The sequence below is a fragment of the Cervus canadensis genome, chromosome 7 (genome assembly GCF_019320065.1).
Source record: "Cervus canadensis isolate Bull #8, Minnesota chromosome 7, ASM1932006v1, whole genome shotgun sequence".
In the NCBI taxonomy this organism is placed as follows: domain Eukaryota; kingdom Metazoa; phylum Chordata; class Mammalia; order Artiodactyla; family Cervidae; genus Cervus; species Cervus canadensis.
In genome coordinates, this window is record NC_057392.1 from 57587364 (window position 1) to 57607197 (window position 19834).

Genomic DNA, 19834 nt, shown 5'->3' on the forward strand with positions numbered 1-19834 from the left:
TTAAAGAACATTAACTCTTAACTTACCCTGTTTTCAAAGTACATGGTTCCTCAAATAATATATATTTTTTTCACTTAAACTACAGTAGATTGACACTAGGGCTCTGAGCAAGTTCTTCTAATCCAGAGAGCTCCAGATCACATCTTCTACCTTCTCATTCTTTTCATTAAAATTTTTTTTTAATTTATTTTTTATTCAGACAGTTTCAACATTCAAAGACCTCAGCAGACTATTACTCCAACTTCGTTGTTGCTGCTGTCCAGCTCTCAGGAAATGTTTATCTGAGAAAGTGATTTTTAAGAACCATCTAAGGAAAAACATTCTTATAAATATTACTAAAATCTGTCCTTGCATCAAAGGAGATAGAGAGTTCATCAGAAAGCTACATGCTACCCAAATATCATTAGCACAGTACTCCCTAGCAGAGTCACTATCATTAAGCTACATTCTATGTTATAGTTTTCCTTTTATTATAAGGAACAGCCATATTGCTTTTACACAGTTCACTATCTTGCATGATGTCTCACACGTAATAAATTCATAAGAGGAGTTTGTTTTTAGAACTCAGTATCAGGGAAACTCTTTTCTGTTCTTGAAGAATTATTAGCTTTCCCTTTTAAATGGCAACAATGTAATCCACTGAATTGCCTTTTATTTTTTTGGCCCTGCAGGGAAACCCAGAGCCAACTTTATGCTCAAATCAATCAATCTATATCTCTATATAATTTATTTTAGCTTTTTGTGGTTATCATTTTGCTTTATTTTCCTTTGTTTTAGGTTTGATTTTCCCTTTGTTAACCTTTTTATGTATATATATATGTCATAAGCACATCCTTTTAGAAAAAGTAGACTATAAATAAAAACTTAACACTAATACACCTATTAACTTTTAAAAAGATGAAAGTCTCATGTTGATAAATCCCACAATCATTTTTATGATAGAAAAAAATCCTGAAGGTTCATATAATTACAGCAAATTTTGAAGAATATTGTGAGTTAAGTGGATTTGAAGTCTAGCATTTTTATCAAAGGATAATAAAACATCTAGACAACTGGAAAAAAGCAATTGTTTAGAGATTTTTATGCTATTTAGAATAAAGTTTAACAGCTTAATGAAGTTTTAATGTATTATCTGTGTCAAAAGGATGATTACGAACAAGGGATATAATTCTCTGATCAATAATGAAAATGCATTAAAGCAAATCAAAAGCAAATGGATTTCTCAATAAATAAAACATTTAACATCCCTGAAATACACCACTCCATAAAACACAAAATCTGGCAAGTTACCATAAACCAAACCTTTGTGGGACTAAAAATAATATTTTGAGTTTATGAAGGCACTTTACATATTGAAAGGGTAAAAAACCAAACAAACAAAAAATAACTTTATATTTTACCCATCCATATAGAGTTTGTACTCTTTCTGAGAGGTCATGTAAAAAAACAACCATTTAACTTTTATACTTCTGATCCTGTTTTCATTTCCCTGCTTCTTTAGTGGAAGTTGGCATTTCCACTTTAGCTTTACAAAGCATGTAGCATAGTTGAAGATCAAAACATAGAAACAGGGAACAACTGCCCCCTTTTAAAGTCTGCCCCTACATCCTCTCCATTTGAGGAAACTGTCTCTTCCCCACTCTCAGTTCAAGAGGTTCAGGCAAAGCCAACCCCACCTGAAGTCAGGACTCCAAGAGTGAACATGTGACATAAGGCAGGGCAACTCACATACTTGGTTATAACATTAGTGAAAAGACAGGCACGTGACCCAAGTCCACTCGGACTCATGACCCAGTGAGAATCAACCATGTCATCCCCAGGATGTTGGCTACGACTATGGTTTAATTGGGATATGAGCTCCTAAGTATAAAGTGAGTAGAGAGGTTTGGATATCTAATTTCTAAAAATAATAATTGGGTACAAATCTGGCCCTAGACATTCTGGGTAAACAATCTTCTCCTTCACTTTAAAATTTACAAAATATTTTAAAATAAACTAGATTTTGGTCTCACTTTATATGTGAGAAAATTAAGGTTCAAGAAGATTGGCTCATCTAATCCAGCTTTTTCTAAACTCTGTAACCTAGTGACTTCTACTTTCTAAATTCTATCCATTATCTCTTTCCCCTCTCCTATTAAAGAGTTGTCTGTGGTCATTCAATGACTAAAATTTAAAATGAATTTAAAAAGTGACAATGCAAAGATGAAAAGGCCAGTTTGTAGTATTAGGTTGCTTTGGTAAGAAGAAGAACAACACAAATGGTGAAAGTGCTAAGTTAGGCAGGAATGCTTTACTTGAGGCTGGAGAACAATACCAGAAGGAAGTTAACTGACTTTGGTGGGTGGGAATATTCTCCCATGCGTGGAACTTTCCTACATAAGGCAAAATGTTTAGCACCGCACCCCCCGCAACCCCCACCACAATGCCTGTAACAGACCCAGTCTTTGCCATAGCTAAAAAAAGTCCCTGGGGTTGATTGTCTTTGTAGGCTCTAGGAGACTGGGCCTCACCCGGTTTGAGGACTACTAGTTAGGCTATTGGAGAAGGAAATGGCAACCCACTCCAGTATTCTTGCCTGGAAAATCCTGTGGACAGAGGAGCCTGGTGGGCTGCTGTTCATGGGGTCACACAGAGTCAGACACGACTGAAGTGATTTAGCATGCATGCATGCATTGGAGGAGGAAACGGCAACCCACTCGAGTATTCTTGCCTGGAGAATCCCAGGGACAGAGGAGCCTGGTGGGCTGCCATCTATGGGGTCGCATAGAGGTGGACGCGACTGAAGCAATTTAGCAGCAGCTGCAGCAGTTAGGCTATGGAGTGGTGCTCTCTGCTGCCCTCTGTTGACAGAGAAAGGTAAGATCAAGCCCTTAGCTGACAAAAACAGAACAAAAAAACCTGTCCTGTCCCTTGGAGAAAAATGTTCCAAGAACAGCCTGGTGTTGAGGCTCACTGAAAGCTCTGAAAAGTGGGTGAGGCTGAGTGAAAGCTCAGAACCACTCTTCCTGGTCTAGACTATAGCCAGTATTTGCCATTTGCTTGTCTTTGGCAAGTTGGCATGTTTGTAAAGGGAATAAAGGCTTGTCTTATACAAACAAACCCTGTCCTTATGCTGCAGTTTGTCCAGGGCTTGAACCAAACCTTCCTCACTTACTGATAGAATGATCATTTTGGGTTGGGTAGTTACAGTCAGTTATAAAAGGAGGTAAACTTGAAGGGGGAAGATGTGGGAAAACTGGATATTAGAGACTAGGACAATTCTTCCAAGGCAGTTCAAACCAAATGTAAAATTGGTAAGGCACATACCAGCACTTTCCCTTCCCATATTGGATTACAGTATACAAGTGCAGCAGAAAAAAAAAAAGGAAGTCAGAGTGGAGAAGATGTTAACACAGAGTCAGTAAAAGTGTAAAAGCTTGCTTTTAAAATCAGTTTTATACAGCTATCCATATACAGGCTCACTCTGTGTAAACCCACACTCAGCACTGCAGTCAGCTCTTTATTATTAACATCAAATGAACAGGCTTCCCTGGTGGCTCAGATGGTAAAGAATCTGCTGCAAGGTGGGAGACCTGGGTTTAATCCCTGGGTTTGGAAGATCTCCTGGAGGAGGGCATGGCAACCCACTCCAGTATTCGTGCCTGGAGAATCCCCATGGACAGAGGAGCCTGGCGGGCTACAGTCCATGGGGTCACAAAGAGTTGGACATCACTGAGCGACTAAGCACACCAATGAAGAGAAGAGAGATGACGGAACCTCAAAATATTTCAGAGAAAGATCTGTTTTAAAGTATTTCGTAAATATGATCATATGTGATGTCCAAGGAATACACTTAAAACCAAATGTTGAAGCCACTCTGCAAAGCTCTTGGTTTTCCATTACACATAATCACACTACCCAAAAAAGATAGTAATTGCTATTAGTAGCAACCTGCCCCCAATTAATCAATTTATCTGTAACATGTATTTTAAAATTTTACTACTTTTTAAGTCCTGATATAGTCTCCTGAACTAGGTTGAGAATTGAAGTTTTACATGTAACATTCACTACACAAGCAATAAGTAGATGGAACAGCGTAATGGAAGGGAAGATTATTGGACCTAGTGCTTACTTAAAAGCTCTGAAAAATCAATATACAAATAAAATATACATATTTTTATTGAATGTCATCTATGTTCAAAATACGTTACATGTGCTGTGAGGTACACATATAGGGATAAATCACAGGTCCTGATCTCAGTCTATTTCATTAGAAAAGATAGAAAAACAAGAAACAGTAAAATAAGATTATCAGAATGGTTTTAAACCGTAACAGAAGGCACAGTGCTGGGTACTGTCCCCTAAAATATAACCTCTTCTCTTTCTTGTTAGTTATAGAACCCTTATGCCCAACCCCCCCTCTTAAAATTGTAGATGGATACAAGCCACGCTGCTAAAGACTTCTCGGTTCTCCTGGTTGTAGATGTGAGCACATGACTGAGTTCTAGCCAGGGGGGTTTGAGTGGAAGTATGTTTTTAACTTGCAGGTTCTTCCCTGCTTGTGCTGGACTCTCAAGTCCCATGCTGAGTCAGCTTCTACCATGCAGATGATGGTATCCCAGGTGATGGAAGAACAAGGAAGCAGAAGTAGCCTTGGGGTTGGATTTTTTGATGAATCAGAACCATCCATCTGTCCTGGGGTACCTGCCTACTTTAGGACTGCTAATAAAGACAGAAATAACATTCCGTCTTTTGGAACCACCAAAATTTTGAGACTCTCTGTTACCGCTGCTGCTGCTGCTAAGTCACCTCAGTTGTGTCCAACTCTGTGTGACCCCATAGATGGCAGCCCACCAGGCTCCCGTCCCTGGGATTCTCCAGGCAAGAATACTGGAGTGGGTTGCCATTTCATTCTCCAGTGCATGAACGTGAAAAGTGAAAGTGAAGTCGGTCAGTCGTGTCCGACTCTTCGCGACCCCATGGACTGTAGCCTACCAGGCTCCTCTGTCCATGGGATTTTCCAGGCAAGAGTACTGGAGTGGGGTGCCATTGCCTTCTCCGCTGTTATCGCTACTTAGTCTGTATTCCTACTGTTACCAGGTGGTGTGCGGTTATTTCCTGAATGAGATAAATAAGCAATTATTGCTCTAGACATCTTGAGAAGAATACTGACTCAGAGAATCAAGGATCTGAGAGAAACCTTACAACTCAAATCTACTCTGTCCTCTTCTTTGTTACATATGAAAAAACTGAGGTTCAAAGATTTGTCCATAGTCTTGGAATTTGTGGCATTGAGTCAGGAGTTGATCCTAGATTTCCTGAATGTTCTCTGTATTTTTTGGTGGGATAAGAGTGACCACAAATGCTACCTCTTTTTCTTGGACAGTCAGTTACAGTTCACTCAGTATTCCTAGAACAGGATACTGTTCTTAGTTCTAAAGAAAAGCCAACGAAAATTTTTAAAATCACATTTATTTATTTTTTGTCCCAAAGTTATCTTCAATCTAACAGAAGAGAAAATACTAACTTACCTCTACAATACTACTAAAACCTGGACAAAACAAGAATCAGTTTCTCTCCTGATAACAAGAGCTTTGGAAATACAGAAAATATGATTCAAGGATTTCTGAATCAATTCTTAAGAATTCTGTTGGACTCTAGTTAAACATGCAAGGGGCTTGAAATATATTTTTAATTCTCATGAAATTCTTCTTTTTCCTTAGCCTGCGAAATTTTAATGCTTTAATCTTTTAAAAACCACCTCTAAAGCCTAGAGATCTCTTCTGTGTTGGCTAGCTAACAACAGCTGTTCTTCACCAGAAACCTTCTTTTCTAAGCTGTACTCTTGCTAAGGAGGAAGCATTAATGACCACAGCAGCAAGTGGACCTTTTCCCCCTCTCAACTCACAGCCACTAGGTTTATCTTACAGCCACCACTCTTGTCCTAGGGGCAGAATATCCACCTGTCATTGTAGTTTCGAAACAAAAGCCGGTGTGTCCCCAGATCCTTTGTAGTGGTGTTGCTTGCCCCTCTCATGAATGGGCTATGCGTGTGTGCTAAGTCATTTAAGTAATGTTCAACTCTGTGTGACCCCTGACTCTGTAGCCTCACAAGGGTCCTCTGTCCATGGGATTCTCCAGGCAAGAATACTGGAGTGTGTTGCCATGCCCTCCTCAGGGGATCTTCCTGACCCAGGGATTGAACCCACATTTCTATGTCTCCTGCACTGGCAGGAGGGTTCTTTACTACTAGCGCCACCTGGGAAGCCCGAATGGACTATAGATGATGCTAAACCAACTTGGGGGGAACTGTTATGATCTAAAGAAAATTATTACATATACTCTTGAGACATGTGTGGACCCCGAATTTTAAAATTAGCACAATGAAGCTCTAAGACCACTCAAAATGGAAGCAGTGGCCTAAAAAGGCTACATATTCTTAGCATGTAGTTTTAGTCTGTTAAATTACTCAAGGCTCTGTATTAAAGGGTCATCACTGAAAAGGCCACTCCTCTAGAAAAGAGGCTGGTTGTCTTGAGTAGCTTTCACTGTAAATATAAAAAGAGGAGGTGGTGGGGAATAAGATTCCCCAAAATAATAAAACAATAAAACATGCTATAAGAAAACCCTGCAACACTGAAAAATAAAATGTAATTTCCCAAAAAGAGTATTTGTTGGAGCTTACTTCCAAAATGGGCTATGAAATACTCACCAATTTCACACTAAATTTACATTTCTGGAGTAGCCTCTATCATAAAACTCTTCATATTTAGGGTGAGTTCATTTATATTGTCCCCTATGTATGCCTGATTACATTTTGAACCAAATGAAAGAATGCTTTCGGTTGCTGCCACCTACTGCAAACTTGAAGAATGTTTGAAAAACTTAAAAGAGAAAATCCAATACAATAATATTACTGAGGAAAAATTTACAAGTCAGACAAGTAGACTGAGATCAATGTCATTATGCTTTACTTTATTAAATGACTAATTATTCCAAAACCTTGAATGATGATCAATAAGGTAATACTGCATAAAGAAAGTCAATAATTACACAGAACCGTATTAAGTGGCTTTGTCAAGCTATGCTTGAAAGACATATACACACACACATATCTGTATATATACCTATGTATATATGTGTGCCATATATGTGTATGTCATTTTTCTCTAGTCTATTTTTCATGGAAAAAGCAGGGATTTCCCTGGTGGTCCAGTGGCTAAGAATTCGCCTTGCAAATCAAGGATGTGGGGTTGATTCCTGGTCAGGGAAATCAGAACCCACATGCCACGGAGCAACTGAGCCTGCGCACCACACCTAGAGAGTCCGCAGGCCGCAATGAAGATCCCACGTGTCGCAACTAAGACGCGAGGCCGCCAAATAAACAAATTAAAAATCAGTTGTCCTTTGTGTTAAAGGAAAGCTACCATTCATAGCTACCAGAAAACACAAAATACACTGTCACTAATTTGAACAACCGTGAGTTCAAAAAATAATAGAGTAGATAAACATACAAATAAGATGAAGGGAAGAAGAAAAAGTCCATGAACAGACAATTTACAAAAAAACATATACAATGGATAGTAAGGGAAAAGTGTGACTTCAGTATCAAAAAATGCAAATTAAATCAAAATGAAAAACTGGTTTCTCCTTGCAAAGTGGCTAAGATTGTTTTATACACTGCCTTGGAAAAGGTATGGGAAAACAGATACTCTTACACACTGCTGATGGTTAAATACTTCTTACAACCTTTCTGAAGTACAGTTACTTGATAGCAGGTATCAGTGGGCTTAAATGTAAATATTCTTTTATCTAAAATTAAACTTCAAGGAATTATTCTAAACAAATAATCAAGAATTTGCAAAAAGGGCCTAGCTATAAAAATTTCATCATGTAATTATTTAAAATATAAATCATTGGGAAAATAAAATACCCGTAAAGGGAAGTTTTATTAAATAAGTGAAATTAAAAATATTTAAAAGCTTTACAAACTATATATTAAAGTATTGATATATAAAAATAGATAAAATATTCATAACAAAATATGGATAAGGACGGTAACATGATAATTGGTACCATGTAATTTAGCACAGATATATGACTAGAAGAATAAATATAATGTTAACCATAGTTATTTGGATGCAGGGATAGTGATAATTTTATTTTCTTCTCTTTTAATCTAAATTTCTAAATTTTCTATGAAGTACATTACTTTGGGAACAAAATTAAGTTTTAAGACTTGCTGATTTAATAATTATTTTTAACATTATTTTAACATTCAAGTTACTTGAACTTTAAAAAACTTCTTTTTTCCCCCTCTAATTTTAGGGGAGATATCAAACATCAAGGCACAGATGGCTTGGCAATGATTCTGTAATATATTCTGCTACAGAGGGTGGTATGAGGGACGCTCGTGGCTGGGAATACGCTTTGAGGAGGTGGGAGGGGTTACGACCGAAACTTTGACCACAAGGTAGGTAGGGATACCTGTGGTATCTACATATTTTGTTGTGCAAGAAAATAGGCAAGGTGGCAATAAAAGATTATGGGATGAGTAGAAAGGAAGTTGAGAGAACTTCCTATCACAGGAAGCACTGTCAACTGAGAAGGGCAGTAAGATAGGATGATAAGTTACAGAAGAGGTTTGGGAAACTCGAACAGATACGAATTCAAGGCCACCAATAAGCAGTTTGTCCCAACTGAGGAGGCAAAACAATCAACACAGCAGCAGAAAACACAATTTGGGGAGTACTCTGGCTTGGCACAGTCAAAGGAAGAAGGGCCAAAGTTCACAAGGGGTGGAGGAGGTAAGCCTGGAAGGAAGTGATTGTTGAAATGGCTAATGATGCTTCCAAGCTGGATGGCACAAAGGCAAAGGGGTCAGGGATATATTTAGTTTGGTTAGTACAGTATCTACTGTCATGTATGACACATAGTAGAGTAGTATAATATATATTTAAAGAAAGAAACGTAATGAGACACTGTGTAAGGAGAGGTATGAGACAACTAATATAAGTGAGCACCTACTATGTAACAGACTCTTGGCACAGATTAATGTATCATCTCAGTCTCTTCTTATTGGCTACGCTTTCTCCTTTGCTTATAAACATGTTCCTGTTTCTCCTTTTCAAAATTTTCCTCTGACTTATCTACTCACTTTCCTGTCCTCTACCACCAAACTTCTTGAAAGAACACTATATGCCAAGAGCTGGCAGAAACTAGGCACCTGTGATCCCCACCTACTAATGCTTTTCCTTGGCTCACAGTGAGACTTGCTTCTAACCAAGAGAACATCGTAAAGGTAGGGGAAGGTACTGATCACATGCACATAATGATGTGATGATATTATAGAAAACCATACTGCATGTCTTGCCTGAGTTTCTCCCTTCGTTAGCTGAGAGGAAGCAAATGGCCATATTGGGTAACCCCACATGGCAAGGAAGTGTGGGTGCTCTCTGTTAGCTGAGGGACACCTCTAGACAATAGGCAATAACAACTAAAAAAAAAAAACAAAAACAAAAACAGAAAGCTGAGGCTTTCAGTTTTACAACCCCAAGATACTGAATGCTGTCAATAGCCACACGAGTACCCCAGGCAAGTTTCAGATGAAACTCCAACCCTGGCCAACACCTTGATTAAAGCCTTGTAAGACCCTAAGTGGGAGGCCTAACTAGGCTACATTCAGAGTCTTGACCCACTGAAATTGAGATAATAAGTGGGTGTTGTTTTGTTTTTTTTTTTTTTTACATGGCTAGATGGGCTCTTTAGCAGGAGATGGGCTCTGTCTCTAGGCAGGAAATCAGATAAATTGCATATGTCAAGAGAGACAGTGAATGGAGCCAGGTCGATGTCTCCATTATCTTACAGTTCTCTAGGAAAGGCTATTTTGTCATTTCTTCAGTCACAGTTCTGAGCTGTCCCATCCCTGATACCCTGTGCCTGGTACACAAGAACACCTGCGCATAGATCTGAAACATTCTCTTGGCAATCTCCTAAAAATATGGAACACTTCATGAATTTGCGTGTCATCCTTGCGCAGGGGCCATGTTAATCTTCTCTGTATCGTTCCAATTTTAGTATATGTGCTGCCGAAGCGAGCACGTGGGTGTTGTTTTAAGCCACTAAAATAATATTGTGATGCATCAGTAGAAAACTAATACACCCACAGAACTCAACACCATCCTAACTAGAGACAACTTGGTTAAAATTTAAGAAAAGCAACTAAAACTCTTGAAGTGCATCCAATAAAGATTATGATGGCATACTCAAATACCCCTTTTCATATAAATAATAGTAACATGATAGAGCAAACATTCTGCCTAATAACTCAAATAAACATGTTTTACAAGCCTAACACTTTATTAGTCACAGTCAAGTTCAGCAGCAGTAATCAATCACACATGGAACAACAGACTGGTTCCAAATTGGGAAAGGAGTATGTCAAGGCTGTATATTGTCACCCTGCTTATTTAATTTATATGCAGAGTACATCAAGCGAAATGCTGGGCTGGATGAAGCACAAGCTGGAATCAAGATTGCCATGAGAAATATCAATAACCTCAAATATGCAGATGATACCACCCTTATGGCAGAAAGTGAAGAGGGATTGAAGAGCCTCTTGATGAAAGTGAAAGAGGAGAGTGAAAAAGCTGACTTAAAGCTCAACATTCAGAAAACTAAGATCATGGCATCTGGTCCTATCACTTCATGGCAAATAGACAGGGAAACAATGGAAGCAGTGAGAGACTATTTTTTTGGACTTCAAAATCACTGCAGATGGTGACTGCAGCTATGAAATTAAAAGATGTTTGCTCCTTGGAAGAAAAGTTATGACCAACTTAGACAGCATATTAAAAAGCGGAGACATTACTTGGTCGACAAAGGTCTGTCTAGTCAAAGCTATGGTTTTTCCAGTAGTCATGTATGGATATGAGAGTTGGACTATAAAGAAAGCTGAGCACTTAAGAATTGATGCTTTTGCACTGTGGTGTTGGAGAAGACTCTTGAGAGTCCCTTGGACTGCAAGATCAAACCAGTCAATCCTAAAGGAAATCAGTCCTGAGTATTTATTGGAAGGACTGATGCTGCAGCTGAAACTCCAATACTTTGGCCACCTGATGCAAAGAACTGACTCACTGGAAAAGACCCTGATGCTGGGAAAGATTGAAGGCAGGAGGAGAAGGGAACGACACAGGATGAGATGGTTGGATGACATCACTGACTCGATGGATGTGAGTTCAAGTAAGCTCTGGGAGTTGGTGGTAGACAGGGAAGCCTGGCATGCTGCAGTCCATGGAGTTGCAAAGAGTCGGACATGACTGAGTGACTGAACTGAACTGAATCACTCATAGTACTGTATTACTTATTACATAGTACTGTATTAGTTAGTAAGGAGAATTATGAAAAATATAAAATAGAGCCCTTGTCTTCCAATATCTTTTGTTTCCTAAATCTTATCCATGTCATCTGGGAGTTTCTTTATATAAAGGTCTTATTTCCCAGTGTTTCTAAAACAGCAAAGCCAGAGGCATAGATAAGACACGCAGAGCAGCTCATAGGCAGCATGGAAAACTGCAGCAGGGGAGGATGAGTGAATTGGTTATGTATTGCAGCATAACACATTGCTCCAAACTGAGCAGCTTAAAACAACAAACCCTTATTATCTCACTTAGTTTCTGAAGGGCAGGGATCTGGGAGCAGCCTGGTGGGTGGTTCCGGCTCAGGGTTTTTCAGGAAGTTTCGGTGAAGTTGTTGACCGGGATGCAGTCACCTGAAAGCTTGCCTGGGGCTTGAGGAACTAAAGTTGACCCTTGAACAGCATGAGTTTGAACTGTGTGGGTCCACTTACGTATGCCTTTTTAAAAACTACTTGTGGCTTTAAAAAAATATTACAGTAATACGCAATCTGAGGTTGGTTGGATCTCTAGGTGTGAAACCATAGCGATAACTACAGAGGGCTGCCTGTAAGTTAAGTTACAGGTGGATTTTTGAACCACCCTCTCTCCCACATTGTTCGAGGGTCAACTGTACTTTCAAGACTGTTTATAGATGTTTGTAAGAGGCCTCAGTTCCTTAACAACAGGAATTTGCCTGTGACAAGGCAGATGGCTTCCCCCAAAGCAAGTTATCAAGAGCAGGCAAAAAGCTGCAGTGCTTTTTGTGACCCAGCTCAGGGATTAACAAACTTTCCAAAAGGGCTAAATAATAACTACCTTAGGCTACATGCCATGGGGTCTGTATAGCTTACCTCAGTCGTTTCAGTGCAAAGCAGGTACATACAATGTAAACCAATGGGGATACTCGTTCCAATACAACTTGATTCATAAAAATAGGTGGCCGACCCACATCTATAGTTTGCTAACCCCTGACTTGGTCTCCAAATCTGCATGCCCTCATTTTCCCTTTAATCTTTCATTAGAAGCAAGTCATCAGGACCCAACCCACATTCAGGGGGAGAGGAATTAGGCTCTCTCTCTTAAAGGGAAGAATAAAAGAATTTCTGGACCTATCTTTTTTTTTTTGGTTTGTTTTCCTAATTTCACTCTGTGCTCAGCTAGGATAATCACTGAGAAGAAATGTCCAGAATTCTGTTAAGGATTTGGTACAGATTTTTCCAACGACAGTTGGAGAAATTTTCCATGGATTCATCTTGTGTACCTTAAGGCACACTGAAAGGGTCTTTCTTCTATTGGTTGTAAGGATTAAATAATTTAATATATGTATATTACATTTCATGATTGCAGTCATGAAGTTAAAAGACTTGCTCCTTGGAAGTAAAGCTACCACAAACCCAGACAGTGTATTAAAAGGCAGAGTCATCACTTAGCCGACAAAGGTCTGTATAGTCAAAGCTACGACCCTACCAGTAGCCATGCAGGAATGTGAGAGCCGGACCACAAAGAAGGCCGAACACTGAAGGATCGATGCCCCAGAACTATGGTGCCGGAAGACACTCCTGAGAGTCCCCCAGACAGCAAGGAGATCAAGCCAGCCAACCCCAAAGGAAATCAACCCTGAATACCCACCGGAAGGACCGATGCCAAAGGTGAAGCTCCAACACTCCGGCCACCGGATGAGAAGAGACCAAAACAATGGGCTTAATGCACAGTAAGCAGAATATGGGTTAAATATTGCATTTGTTTCTCAGGTCTGCTGTAACAAATTATACAAACTGGGAGGCATAAAGCAACAGAAACTTACTCTCTCACAGTTCCTGAGACCAGACGTTCAAAATCAAGGTGTCAGCAGGGCCGTGGTCCCTTGAAGGCTCTAAGGAAGAAGCTTGCCTCTTGCTAACTTTAGGTGGCCCCTAGCAATCCCCGGGGTTCCTTGGCTGGTAGTTGTTTACTCCAGTCTCTACTTCTGTCATCACACGGCCTCTTCCCTGTGTGTATCTCTGCGTCCTCTCCTCTTACAAGGATACTACTCATTGGATTTAGAACAATGACCTCTTATCCAGAATGACCTCGTATTAACGCCAGTAACTACAGTCTATTTCCAAATAAGGTCATATTCTGAGCTTCCAGGTGAATATGAACTCCAGGGGAACACTATTCAACCCACCACAACACACGAGAGTGTCCCCCACTGAGTTCTCTGTCCTCAGCTCCTGCCACTGAGCTCTAGGCTCCAGTCGGAGTGAATGGCTTGTTCTCTTACTAGTCTACATGATCCTGCTACTGCTCTCCCTAGAGTGCCTATCACCTCTTCCTCATTTCTACTTGTTCTTTAAGATTTCTAAAATATCCCTTCAGAAGTCCTTGTTTCATATCCACAGATTTTACATTTTATAAGAAATGATACAACACTAAAATATAGAATGTGATCATTTAAGGATACATATTAAAATAGCTAGATGGAGTGCTAAAAAATATTAAAAAGATACAGCTAGGGAGTCATAAGATGAAACAGAATACTAGAAAACATTTGATTAAACTAAAATCAATCAATCAATCAAAGGAAGAATATGAGGAAACACAAAGCCTAGATGGGATAAACAGAAAACTAAACACAAAGTACACCCAAGTGCAACCGTATCAGAAACTACACTAAATGCAGGTGAACCAGAAGGTGGAGACCAAGGCTGGACTTACAGAAAGGAAGATTCAATTGTACATTATTTCTAAGAAATACAGCTCAAACATTAAAAGACAGACAGTTTGAAAGTAAAAGGAGGGAGTGATATACCATTCAAATACTAACCATAAAAAGGCTGATGTGACTATTATCAGATAAAGTAGACTTCAAGACAAGGAGCATTAGCAGAGATAAAGAGGGAGAGTTAATAATATTAAGAGGACCACTTCATCAAGAAGACATAATAATCCTAAATGTGGATATACTCAACATCAGAGCTTCAAAGCATGGGATGACAGAACTAATGAAATAGGTAAATCCACAATCAGAGATTTTAACACTCCTTTCTCAGTAATAGATAGTTATAGAAGTAGACAAAAGAAACCTATCAGCAGATAGATTTAAACAGTATTACCAACCATCTTGCCCGATCTCATGGAACACTGCACTTAGCAACTGCAGAAAACATAAATGAAAAGATAGCTATACCAACAAAGACCTTATTCTGAACCTTAAAGTGTTTCTCAATAATATTATTTCCAGACTGAAATCTTAAAAGAGTATGTTCACTGACCATATACAAATTAAATCAGCGACATCAATAAAAGAAGTACTTTTATATATCAATAAAATACTTTTTAAAAATTCCTGTTCACTTCACACCTGTCAGAATCATCAAAACCACCACAAATAACTAATGTTGGTGAGGCTACACAGAAAAGAGAATCTCTGTACACTGTTGGGAGGATTGTGAATTGGTGTGGCCACTCTGGAACAGTATGGAGGCCTCTCAAAAAACTAAAAATAGAACTGTCAAAAGATCCAGCATTTCCACTACTAAGTAGGTATATGAAAAAAACAAAAACACTAATTTGAAAAGATACATATACCCCAACGTTCATAGTAGCATTATTAACCAAGATATGGATGTAATCTGCGTTCTTCAACAGATGAGTGGATAAAGATATGGTACATATATACACAACGGAATATTAGTCATAAGAAAGAAGGAAATTCTGCCATTTGCAACAATACAAATGGACCTAGAGAGCATTATGCTTAGTGAAATTGGAGAAAGACAATTACTGCATGTTATCACTTATACATGGAATCTTAAAAAAAAAGAAATTTTATCACAGAGATGGAAAGTATAAAAAAACAGTAAGAAGGAAATTCTAGAAGTAAAACATAAATCTAAACATGTAAGAATTCATTAGATGGGCATAAAGGTCTTTCTATTGAGCACAGGTAACTTCTCTACCAGTATGTAAGGTTTTCTGTATGTATGTAATGTTTTCTGTTCTTTATTCCATGAACCAGAACTATTAATATCCACTTATAGATTGGTCATTTCCCATTTGCACTTATTGCTGTTAACATGTATCTTATGTGATTTCTTTAGAGTATTATGTGAAAACTTTATTATTGAAACTTTCAACTGGAAAAAGTTCTGGCAAAATTATTTTTTCCTTCACAGGTTCTCAAAGCAGCCATATAAACCACTTTGTTTTTCATGCTTGTTCCTAGGGACCTTATTGTCTAATCATTTTCCAGATAAGTGATTATAAGGCAGCCTTTTTCAGTTTTTCAATTAGTAACATTTTATGGTCTTTCTTTGATGGGTTCATTTCCTGGTTTATGATCCCCTAGACATTTTAGGGAACTTTAAAGAGGAAAACTTGTAGTTTCCTAGACACTTGGCAGGCACTGTGGCCCCTATCTCCATTATCTTATTAAATTAAGAAAGTTTTTCAGGTCAATGGAAAGACAGTCTAGAGGTGAGGTTCAGAAGCTTTTAAAACTTCCATTCTGAAGGATCAGGCTGCTAGAAAGAGATCAAGTTTCTTTCAGCTCCCAGGTCCAGGTTAATAAGCAGTAGTTATATAAGCATTGTTCCATTTAACTCCCCATGATCCCTAGGTGCCTTCTGAGGTAAGGCTCATCTTTTTGTTTATACTGTTATTACACAGACTAAAAACTGGTTTTCAATTTCTAATGTAAAATTCTTCTGTCATCTATGACGTTATCCTATGTCCAAGCATTTGCCCAAGTATATATCTCCCTTGCCAGTTTTTTGATGAGGTGTGTCATAAAGTACTGCAGAGGGTGTGTTTACTTTGTGTTGTGTTTATTGAGAAGTAGAAAAAAGGTTGTTCTATACTTTGCAGGTGTTCCATCATTTCTTTGATGTCTGTGGAACAAGCTGTGTAAATTGTTGCTGCCAAGTTTGTATTGCAAATGTATTCTGAAATGAATTTTACCAGGATCCATCACACCATTTTACTATGGAAACACTGGTAAACATCTCACAACATGGCATTCAAGATTTAGTCCTTAAATTCTTGAGTAATGCTTGAAGTAGTATATTTTATTATCTCGTTATGATTATATTTATTATTCTGTGAGGAAGGCAGAGTGAGATATTATCACCTCACTTCCAGATGAGGAAGTTGAGACATGAACAGAGCTGATTAAATGAGACAGCACGCAAGAAAAGTATCTGTGACAGAGCCTGGTATGTGTGTATACATGTGTGTGTACATATACATGAATGTATACACACAAATATATATTTTATGTGTATATATTTTTTTTTCTGCAAAATGAGGGTCAGGGCAATAATTTCTTTCTTTACAAGAATATATTTATTTACTACCAAAAACCAATTTAATGTCATACCTAAAATTAAAGCTTCTTAACATCTAGTTACAGCTTCCGTGGTGGCTCAGATGGTAAAGAATCCACCTGCAGAGCAGGAGACCCATGTTTGATCTCTGGGTTGGAAAGATTCTCTGGAGAAGGAAATGGCAACTCACTTCTGTATTCTTGCCTGGGAAATCCCATGGACAGAGGAGCCTGGTGGGCTGCACGCAGTCCATGGGGTCTCAAAGAGTGAGACATGACTGAACAACTAACACTTCAACGTCTAGTCATATACAGTCCTTCTAGCAAGCTCTATTCTGATGTCATAGATAACATTTCCATATCTGGCTATGAGTTTTCTGTGTTCAGTATAAATTAATATACACTATAGTAGTCAATTTTTAAAATGTAATTCAAAGACATTATAGGGCTACTTCTTTAAACTTTCATATATATATTTCTACTGACGTCACAACATTATTTTGACTTCTTCCTAAGATCTCTTTCCCTGAATAGAGCCTTCAGGCAAATTATAGTTTAATTAAAACTTGAGTTTGATTTCCTTCTACTTTCTCTTTTGGTTCTTCTCCTACTTCTGAAGTGATAATCCATATTCCATTAAAATCAGTTCACAGGCAGAAACAGCAGGAAGAGGAATGTGATTAGGACAGTGAACTATGAGTCAGAGACTAGGAATTCCATGGAGGGAAAAAACCTTCAAGCAATCAGGAACTGGGATTACTACAGGAGTTTACCAACGCCTAAGCCTTTGAGAGAAGCAAAGGCTTAACAACTTTGAGTTTGCCAGGCAATGAGTTAGCAGGGCAGAGCAGGCCAAACAAGCATACGGGACCAGCAGCAGGCAGAATGCAAAATGCTTAGTACCCTCAGTCACTCTTTATTCCTCTTACTATAGTGAATTTCAGTCTAATGTGATACTAGCCCAAAATCCTACCAGTAGTAACAGTTGGCTGGCTGAATAGTCGATATGGGATGAGAAGTGATCACAGCTCTTTTGGCAGAAGGGTTTTCTTTACTATGTTGAAATGGATGAAATTACAGTAATTCACATCAAAGAGGGAGAAAATGATCATTAACTTATTACAACTCTCAAAAATAGTATGTCTTGAGGAGAGGACCAAAGCAATACTTCTCCAAGTATATTCTATGCCATACTCACTCCTGTATTTTAGTTCAATGCTTTAGATGAAAAAAGGCTTCTATGGTCAAACATGCTGAGAAATGCTGCATGACCTTCTCACTAGAAATGTTAATAAAAGTCATGAGAAATCTTGCAGTAAGAACATAAGCTCTTTTAATTTTATTCAATGTACTTTTATGATTAATGCTTTTAGTGTCCTGCTAAAGAAATCTTTGCATACTCCAAGGCTGCAAATATACTTTTCTTTGTTTTTCCTAGCTTTTGGTTCTGAGCTTTGTATTTAGATCTATGGTCCATATCTATCTAATTTTTGTGTATAAAGTAAGAAAGATGTGGAGGATGTGAAGATATGAATCAAATCCACCTCAACCAGCAACATGTTTAGAAAGACTATCCTTTTCCCATTTAATTTACTTGCCACCTTGATAAAAAATCAATTGGTAATATACACGTGATCTATTTCTGGATTGCTTATTCTGTTCCATTGATATTATTCATCTATTCTTAGGGTAATACTTGATTAACTGTAACTTTTAAGTCTTGAATCACATATTATAAATCTCTCACCTTGTTGTTGTTTTTTTCAAGATTGTTTTAGCTCTTCTATATCCACTGCATTTCCAAATATATTTTAGAATCGGCTTGACAATGCCTGCTAGAATTCTGACAGAGATTTCATTGACTCTATAGATCAATTTCAGGAGGATTGGCATCTCAACAGTTCTGAGTTCTATAATCCATGATCATGGTACGGTTTACCCTTGAACGACACAGGTTTGAATTGAGTGGATCCATTTATACTTGAGGTTTTTTTTCAGTAGTAAATGCAACAGTACTACATGATCTGAGGTTGGTTGAATCTGCAGATTTGGAACTCAGAGGGATGAATTGTGTATGTAGAGGGCTGACTACATATTACATGTAGATGTTCAACTGCACAAGGGTCATCAGCCCCACTGATGCCTACATTGTTCAAGGGTTAACTGTATATGTATATTGGACTTTCAATTTTGATCTTTAGTTTTTCTCAGCAATGTTTTGTAGTTCTCAGTATATATGTCTTGTGTTCTTTTAAATATTTATTTCTATGTATTTGGTAATTTAATGGTGATATTTTCATTTATTTTAAAATGTTTTAGCTGCTCTAATCATTTCAAATACAATTTTTATATTGATTATAACCTGTGGCCTAGTTAAATTCTTTAATTAGTTGAAATCATTTTTTATAGCTTCCATAAGATTTTCTATGTATACAATCTTTCTGTGTGTGAATCATGACAATTTTGCCTCCTTTCTGAAATTTGGCCTTTTATTTCTTTTCCTTGCCTTATCACAGTGGCCCTATACTAAGCTCATAATATACATCATCTCATTTAACCTTCACAACAACTCAATTTTATTCCTATTTTACAGATGAGAAAACCAAGGCCCAGAAATGTTCAGTAACTTGCCCAATAAATATTGCACACCTATCAATAGACCTTGAAAAAGGGAATGACAACCCACTCCAGTATTCTTACCTGGAGAATTCCACGGACAGAGGAACCTGGCAGGCTACGATCCATGGGGTTGTAAAGAGTCAGACACGACTGACAGAATAACACACACACACAAACACACATCAACAGATCTAGAGTTCAAATCTAGGCACTCTTATTCCAAACCTGTATTTATGGCTATTTCTACCTACTTACGAGTAGCTTCTAAATTTGGAAAACTCAGAGGCACAGAAGCAAAAAATATTTTCAAATTAATAATAAAAAAAATCATACTAAGGACAGATATATAAACAGTTCACACACACACAAAAAAAGGCAGTTTCTTTTGAACATGAAAAGATACTCAACCCTACTCAAAATGAGAGAAATGAAAATTAAAACTATGCTAAAAAGGTATAGCCACTATGAAAACTGAAGAGTGGTTTCTCAAGAAATGAAAATAGAATTACCATATGATCCAGCAATCCCACTTTTG

At 38.0% G+C, this 19834-nt stretch overlaps 1 protein-coding gene and 1 non-coding gene across 3 annotated transcripts in view; both read right to left on the reverse strand.

Moving 5' to 3' along the window:
* The window catches only part of MAP3K13 (mitogen-activated protein kinase kinase kinase 13), a 161065-nt gene that overhangs the window by 102215 nt on the left and 39016 nt on the right, over positions 1–19834 (reverse strand). The window lies entirely within an intron of this gene.
* LOC122445607 lies at positions 9974–10080 on the reverse strand. Its single transcript, XR_006270575.1, has one exon. It is a non-coding gene; the product is annotated as a U6 spliceosomal RNA (small nuclear RNA).